The sequence below is a fragment of the Triturus cristatus genome, chromosome 3_1 (assembly GCF_964204655.1).
Source record: "Triturus cristatus chromosome 3_1, aTriCri1.1, whole genome shotgun sequence".
NCBI classification, from domain to species: Eukaryota; Metazoa; Chordata; class Amphibia; order Caudata; family Salamandridae; genus Triturus; species Triturus cristatus.
Window position 1 is genome coordinate 39,245,437 of NC_140583.1, and position 8,829 is coordinate 39,254,265.

General features: G+C 50.1%; 1 long non-coding RNA gene across 1 annotated transcript; it reads left to right on the top strand.

Moving 5' to 3' along the window:
- Positions 1 to 2,369: 2,369 nt before the first annotated feature.
- On the top strand, positions 2,370 to 2,932 carry LOC146859656 (uncharacterized). The gene is made up of 2 exons (XR_014979044.1): positions 2,370 to 2,433; positions 2,529 to 2,932. It is a non-coding gene; the product is annotated as an uncharacterized LOC146859656 (long non-coding RNA).
- Positions 2,933 to 8,829: the final 5,897 nt, after the last annotated feature.

Genomic DNA, 8,829 nt, shown 5'->3' on the forward strand with positions numbered 1-8,829 from the left:
CATCTTGGTATGTGATTGCTTCACTACTTAATATCACAATTTGGGTTTAATTGTGTGGACACTTTATGTATATTTTTTATAAGCAAGATGACAACCAATGATGATAAAAGTGGGCATAGCTGGTGAGTACCAATCAGCAGGCTCAATTGGTGGTGCGCACGTGAGGTGTCATCTTGTCTTTTCACATTTTCTTCAAAAATTTGTTTCAAAATTCAAAACACTTGGTGTATTTGAGTTGGGACTTGATATTCTCTTCTTGCACTTTTGCTAAGAGAATTATAAGTGGGGATTGCCATTAGTAAAAAAACTCTGTAGGCGTTTCTTAAAACTGAAAGTGAAAAGTTGTCGGTGACTACCTCAAGTTAAGAAAGGAGGGGAGTTCAAAATACCAAAAGATATAGGCATTTGTACCGCAGCTTATTTTGATACATGGTGGTGATACCTTCATAGACCCAGTCTATTGTGTAGGATTATTGATTGAGAGGAGGGCGACTTGTGGTCTGGTTCCCTCTGCAGCTCCTTGTTGTTTGCACAGACTCAAATGGGCCCGCTACTCTACCCAGGTGCAGTTCCTTGGCAATTTTTGTGGAGACTATACCTGGATTGGCCCGAGCAGAGAGTTGGTTCTGGCACTCTGGTGATCCCACATAATTTAGAGCTGGTATCCTAAAACCGTCCCTGAAACCCTCCAACAAAGTTCTTGCAGTAAGGTGGCAGGGATATTTGTTGAGCCATGGTGTACATGCCGTTACATCGATGGGAGACCGCGCTTTGTGCGGGGTCACCGCTTTTGACTCCGGCTTTTTCCTACCCTTATCTTTTGATTTTTTGAGGCATTTGGATTCGGGGTGGGATGGGTTGGCACAAATGGAACATGCATGTTTGAACCTGCACTGACCCTGTGGTTTGGTGCAAGTCTGTCTGTTGGAATTCCAGCACGTCCCCTTCCTCCCCCCAGTGCCGTTCGAATTAGTGGTGTAACTTGTGTTACCCTGTGACCGAAAGGACTGAAAGGGCTGAGAGGACTAAGGGGACTGGCTCTTTGTGTTACTATGTCCCTCGCCCCCAAAAAGACCCAACCATGATATTGTGTCGATTCGGTCCCATGACAGCGATGGGTCGAATGCCTTAGCCATCCTGAAATTATTGACATACTCTAACCACCCTCCCCCTGAAAATCTATCATGGGCCAGAACTATTCTGTTTTGGTAGCAAGCCATCTGCGCCTGCAAATTTGGGAAACGTTCAGCTGTGACTGCCATATGTATGGAAAAGGCTCTGATCCAGTTGAGTAAGTTCTCTTCCACCCTGTATTTCAACATCTGACTAGCCCATTCCCTGGGAAGCATATAATCTTTGTTCTTTCTTGCCTCCTCTCTTTCTCTTTCGCAGATCAGCAATGAAAACATGTTGATATATTCACCAGCCCAAATTCTATTCTTCAACTCCAGAGAAACATGCCTGACTAAGAATTCCCACTTAGAGCGGGACTCACCAACGTCCAACATTGGCAATTTTGGCAGCTTACCTGCTGCGGTAGTCTCAGGTGCCTCCTGTTGATTCCCTGCTGCCGCACTAGGAACTGCCAATCCCTTGTTCTCCAGTGTGCTGGTACTACCCCCTGAAATGATAGGTAATGGTGCAGCCGGCCCTTCAACAATTTTTTCCTTAGGCCCCGCATTAAACTGAGACACAATTCGCTTTGCCTCTGCCTACGCACGGTGACTCAAAGTCCTACTGCTGCCTCGATAAACCACAAATAGCAGGCAAGCACGCACCGCAAAACGCAACGGCGTGAAGGAGATGAACAATTAACCACCTCTCGCGCCACCTCCTCCTGATACCTGCTCTTTTCTCCTGGACCGTCTCGCCGCCGCAGGCTCTGCTCCCGACCACAGGCTGATCTCGCCCGCTTCCAATCAGGTCCTCGTCCGCTCTCCTGCACTTCAGCACACGACCCGAGCACGGCACGAGACAATAGATCCCGGTCACAAAAGGTCCCGCAAACGGCACAACGGTAGGAACTTGCTGCTTCTCCTCGCTACTCCGGATGTCGAAACCTGTAGAAACACATCGACTGTCCAAATCTGTAATAAAAATAAAAAACAAAAGTTAAAGCCTCCTAGCGAGGCTAGGGGGCAAGCTGGTGAGCACGGAGCGAAGAGACAGACTCCTATGCTCCCCAGCCCTTTATACCCCTTGGTGGCCTGGCCAGGGCTACTGGCCGGACGTTACCCTTTCGCGCGACCCGGAAGTGATTCTAATCACTGTGCCTGGACCTGTATTCTCAGCGGCAAATCACCAGTGTGTTAGATCCTATTTAATTAACTTTCTCTCACATGTCTTGTTCACATGTATTTTCAGACAGCAACAAAGGTCCCCTTTTGCAGTTGGAGCCTCCGGGCCCATTCTACTTACCACCGTTTACCCTTGGTAGGTGTGGGGTAATTTAACCTTTTGTACTAGTTGACCTATGATTCAATTCATTTGCATCACCTGTTTAGCTAATAGTGGTCTCTTTATCGTAGGTGTCCCACTCCTTCTCCTGATGAAGACCCAACTGTAAGAGTCAGAACCATCTACATTTACCACCCAGGGTCGAAACGTCGACAACTACTTACCCTCTTCACCATCGGGGGCACCAGTATTAACATTCCTATGTGTCCATGCAATATGGTGTTCTAAACAGCTCCACCATGTTATAGGCTGGATTGACATTCATGAATTGATTTTGATGTTTATATTGCTCACTGCCCTCCACCTTTTTCCACTTACCTTCACCTAAGCACAAATTTACACTTACCTACCTTTCCTCCCGGGGCAACTTCTTGAAGACAAATGTTTGAATTGGTGAAAACTTGTATTCATGATATCTTTTGACAAGACATATCCGTATCTGGTGTAAATAAATGTGCTTATATTTTCCTTTGAATATTGTAAATTACTTTTACAGGTATATCTTAAGAATTCATGTTTATTAATGTGTCCACTAGGGCCATTGTCACATGTACCTCAATTCTACCCAGGGCCTAATGATTTAGCTGGGTTAACCCCTTGTATTGTAACTCTGCCAGAGAGTTCCAGGCTGGACAATTTAATGGCGGGTTCATCATCTCAAAGCACCGTAATCTCTGCGGATGCGCTTCTCTCGGATGCTGCAGACAAGAAGATAGAGGGTGCAGTTAAAAGGGCATATACCACATCGAAATGTGCAGTGAGGCAAAGCGGGAATAGGTGTTGGCAGGATGGGCCATCTTTGACTCGATGAGGGGGAGGAGCTGTCGCCCACCACACTTGCACATCTCAATGGCTCTGCCTCAGCACAATCACAAAGGGTTTCACACAAGTCGATTGTGCCCCGGACAAGCTGCGCCCAGTGCAGAAAATTCCAAACATCTCTGGGAGACCAGCTGTAGAAGGAGGTGAACTTTCCTTCAACACTTTTGATGATGGAACAGCAGGTCTGTTTTCTAGCGGACATATCCTTCAACAATTTGTGCAAATCTGCTGCAGCTTCTGGGTCTTTGTCGCCTCCAGGCATATCTTGATGAATCACAAACAAAGTGATACAGCCCAGAGGCGATTCCTATGTCAGTGCTGCTTGGAGGATTAAAGGTGTTTGACCACCACTTCAGGATCTGGTCAAAAAATCAGCTGGAAAATAAGAAACTAATGACACCTGTACACTCTTTTTCCAAAGTTCATGGTTTTTGGAGACAAAACAGCTTTTGGTCCTGGGGCACCTACGAGTAATAACCAGCCCTTTCGAGGCAGGGGCCAATGGTGTGGGGATCCCTCATGCTGACAGATCCCAGTCCAGCCTTCCTCGGCCTCCACAGCTCCTCCTCCTCCCCCCTGTGTTAAATGGTAGCGGCAGTCATAGTCGATAACCTTTCAAGTATTGCCCGGCGGTAATCGCCTCTTATACCATTCGATGCTAAACCAACAAAGAGGCAGGCGCCGGAGACTGGAAGGCAGGAAACAAAGTTTTATTCCGTCGGAGTGGAACACATCAGATCAGACAGCGAGGTATCGTCACGAGGTGCTCTAACTGCATCTCTGAGGCCTGGCCTCTTATACACAGGTTTATGACTTTATTGCAGGTTTATCATACATGGCACATTCTTGAGATCGCTTTGATACATGAAAAGAACATCCTCAGAATCCCCACTTCAAGCTCGTTCCCACACATATTTACAGTGGAAGTCCCCACCCCACCCAGAGTAGGAGATGGCTATCACACAGCTGGACATTCCGCCAATTCCCGGGGGTGTGTGCGACCGGTCGGGTCTCAGGGGGTGGGGGGGCCTTGATCTACTGTAATCCCTTTGATGTGGGCCGTTTCCCTTACAGTAGGGGCAATAAACTGCATCCGCAGGGCTAGGTGATGGCCTGGGATCGGTTCGGACAATGGGGCGCAGAGGAAGGGGGTTATCAAAGAGATGCATGACCATGTATGGGATGTCGGTCAGGCGTGGGATGTGGTTCCATGGCAGGGTCGCGCAGAAGGAGAGGGTTTATGGCCCGTGTATGAGAGAGCGGGGGTGGCCGGCGCGCGGGGGAATGCTCGCAGCGCCAGGGGGACGCAATGAGCGGGGAGAGACCAGGGTGCCTAAAATGGCTGCCGTGCGCTTTCCTGTGTGTCGCGCTGGGGAGAGACAAGATGGCGCAGATAATGTTCAGTTCGCAAGCTAAATTTCCACAGTCCTCCCTTTTAACATATCTCGCCAGCTTGTTTAGTTCGGATCTATCCCCATAATACTACGAACTTCCACCTCCTACAAAGCTTTCATTCGCTCCGCTTCAAAGTTCAAAGTCTTAAGGCAGATGCAGTTCATAAAAAGCAAACATAATGGTGGCAGACACTGAATCCCCAAGCAACATCCACATAGTATCACAATCGGTATTAGGATAAATGAAAACAGCCTCCATCCCCAACTTCTAATAGTGTCCCAAAACCAACTTCCCAGTGACCATTCTTCTTGCTCCTGATGAACCTCTGCGGAAAGTCTGTGGAGGTGTTCAATTGCTTTGTAGACTGAGGGTGAGTTGTCCGGTACGTAGGTACAACAGCTGGACCCAATGATGCGGCATGCTCCTCCACGATCAGCTAGAACCACATCTAGAACGAGGCGGTTCTGAAGAGCCACCAGGCGGACGGCCTGAAGCTCGGCGGTGTTGTTGGCGAGGATGCCAGCCGTAATGTTCATCGCCGTTTCGACTGCCTGAGTTAAGTGGCGGATGGCACGGCTGTTTGCCATTGGACCCCAGAGTGGAACAAGTCCTTTTACTGCGTCCATGAACTGTGCTCCGGTGGAGTCGGCTTGCACAATGTCTTTGGCACGTTTCTGTCGGTGATGGTTTGCTGGAGCCACATATGTCGGAGGAAGGACAAAAGCGATGTAGCTGGTGCCTCCCCAACCTTTCGGAAGCCAGGTGTAGGCTTTAGTACCACAGACGAAGTACATATTTGGGGAGGCAACAAAGGAGGGTGGATCAACTGAGTCCAATGTTCGGGTGATGAGGCAGGAGCTGTGGCCCACCAGCTGCGCCCCCAGGCCTTCGAGGCACACAAGTCCAGTGATGTTGATGACGGATAGGGCCACTGTTAGGGTGGCGGCCGTTCGTTTCCGGAGGTAAGAGAAGGTGGGTCTGGCTGGGTTGTTAAACACCTGCATTTCAACTCGTTCTTTGGCAGGGATGTCCATGTGAAAGGAAGTGTTTGATCTCAGAGGACAGAAGGGCGCAGAAGTTTTTCCAGTTTTGTTCAGCCAGAACCCATGGTAGAAGTGTGACACAGTTTTGCCGGAAGTGGCATTGTCCTTGTAGCTTTCCTGCAGGAGGATTATCCAGGCGAGGCAGGAACCATGGACCGAAAAAGGTGAGGGGATGAAAGGGATAGAGTGTCCAGTTGCATGTGGTAGCAATCCACAGATCCAGCAATTAGTGGCATTGGAGGCAAGATTGTGTTAGTGGAGCAACTGCACAAAAGAGTTATTCCAGAACTCCTTACGCCTTTCTCGGAGTTGGGGTGAAAGTGAGATCAGATGGTGTTCTTTCATGGTGGTAGGTGGAACGGTGGTCAGCAATGTCTTATGGGCGGGTGCGCTCTCCTCCAGGATCCAGAAGGTGACCATGAGGAGAAGGCAAAAGAGAAGGGTAATGAAAAGTGCAATAGTCTCTGAGCTGTGCATTTTGTCAGTCTTTGGGATTTTGTAGTGGATCTTTGGGCGTCCGGTTGCTTCCATCATCTTCATGTCGGATGCTTCCATCACCTTCAAGGGACTCGGTAGCGGGCAGAACCACAGACTTTGTTTAGTTTCTCTCCTGGCGGCCTTTGAGGTGGCTAGGCAACCGCTCTGAGATTTCAACTTAGTTTGTGGTCTGCTTAGCCGAAGTTCCCTCCTTTCGTCGTAGGTTATACCCTTCTTTGGATGGCACAGTGGGATCGGGATATTTTGTTAATTCAAGTGTCTCTGTATCCGGGCAGTGGCTCAGGGATGGTCGGTCTTTGTCCAGAAGTTCCTCTTGGGCGGTGATGTTGTCCGTGGTCGTCAGGGTCGATGATACCTTCTTGCAGTGGTGTGCATGCAGCCAATTGCGCTTCCCCTCCACTCGAAGAGCTGTTCGGGTGGTGATCAGGACTTGCAGGGGGCCCGTCCACCGGGGCTCCAGACTCTTGGTGCGCAGGAAGTTACGCACTAAGACAAAGTCACCCGGTTGGATGTCGTGCCCGGGGCCCCTGGAAACGTCGGGAATGGCTTGCAGCACCTGCTGATGGATAACAGACAACGTTTTAGTTAGATTGTACAAATAGTCAGACATGAGGACGTCCGGGACGTCGTGGATGGATGTTGGTTTCGGTGCAGTCCAAAAGTTCATGGGCCGCCCGAAGACGACCTCGTAGGGGGTCAAGTGGTGTTTGGTGGCGGTGGAACGCATTGATAGCAATGCTAGCGGGAGAGCGTCTGGCCATTTCAGTCCTGTGGTGGCAACTATTTTTGCTATCTTAAGCTTCAATGTGGCATTATGTCGCTCAACCAAGCCTGCAGATTGGGGATGGAAGACCGCATGGAACTTCTGTTTTACACCCAGCCCCTTTAAGATGAGTTGGATAACCTCGGCTACAAAGTGGGGGCCGTTGTCGCTCCACAAAATTCGACAAAGGCCGTACCGGGGGAAGAATTCTTTCAGTAGTACTTTTGCGGTAGTCATAGCGGTGTTGTCGCGGGTTGGGTAGGCTTCCACCCACTTGCTGAAGGCGCACACAACGACAAGTACGTACTTCAAACCTTGGCACCTTTCTAACTGGACGTAGTCCATTTGTAGGACTTCAAAGGGGTGATTGGGGACCCCAAACCCTCCCCGGGGTACAGCGGTTCCTTTCCCAGGGTTGTGTTGGAGGCATACCAGGCATTGTTGGACCAGACGTTTAGCGGAGTCTGGGATTTTGTCGTTGTGCCAGACTTTGGAGATGAGTTCGATCATGGGAGCAGACCCTATGTGTGCGGGGGAGTGTGCCATGGTCAGCATGGGGATCAAGTATGAGTCAGGTAGCAACCATTTGTTCGAGTCTTTAGTTCGCCAGCAACCGTCATCGTCCTTCAATCCCACCCGTGCCCATTCAGTTAATTCATGTGGTGAGCTGGCTAATTGTATGTCCCTAATCGGTTCCCTAGCATCCTTCCACTTCTCAGTTTGTGACCTGGTTACGTACATACGGGTCGTGGACCTATTCTCGGCTGTGGTTCGGGCAGTAATGTCAGCTAGTGCATTTCCCTGTCCTATAATGTCTGTCACTTTCTTGTGTGCCTGGCATTTGATCACAGCCAGCCGTGTGGGGAGGAGGACTGCTTCGGTCAGGGCAGAGACTAGATCTCCATGCAGGATGGGTGTGCCATGGGAAGTCAAGAATCCCCTCTCCTTCCAAAGGAGCCCAAAGTGGTGAACTACCCCGAAGGCGTATTGACTGTCTGTGTAAATGTTTGCGGTTGTCCCTGCTGCCAGGATGCATGCTCGTGTGGGAGCAATCAGTTCAGCCGCCTGTGCGGATCGCTGTGTGATGCGGGCTGTCTCAACAACTGTTCGGGCTGTGGTGACTGCATATGCAGCTGAAGTGGTGCCATCGGGGAGCTTGATGCATGAGCCATCCACCCATAGTTCTCCGTCAGGGTCCGGGAAGGCAGTATCTCGAAGGTCAACCCTACTCTTGGTCTGTTCGTCGGTGAGAGTCACGCAGTCATGTATAGGGGGTGCATTGGGGTCAGTGTCAGGGAGAGGTAGTAGAGTGGCTGGATTCAGAGTGGTGCATCGTTTCAATGTGATGTGGGGTGCAAGCAGAGTCAGTTCATAGCCAGTCAGTCGTGCGCTAGTCAGGTGTTGAGTCTTGGTCTGGTTCAGGAGGGTATCAACCGCTTGGGGTACCAATACAGTGAGGGGGTTCGAGAGCACGATCCCCTCACTTTGCCGGATAGAGACAGCAGCGGCGGCTACTGCTCGAAGGCAGGCGGGCAAAGCTCTGGCTACAGGGTCAAGAGTGGCAGAGAAGTAGGCACAAGGGCATTGTTTAGGACCTATGGACTGGGTTAGGACAGACAACGCGCATCCCTCCCTTTCGTGGGTGTAGAGGGAGAAAGGTTTAGTGTAGTCTGGGGTTCCTAGGACTGGTGACGAGCAGAGGGCGTCTCGTAATTCTTTGAAGGAGGATTGGCATTCGGGTGTCCAGGGGAGGGGGAAGGGGACATCTTTAGCCAACAGGGAAAGCAGAGGTTTTACAATAAGACTGAAGTTTGGCAACCACTGTCGACAAAAGGAGGTGAGGCCTACTAG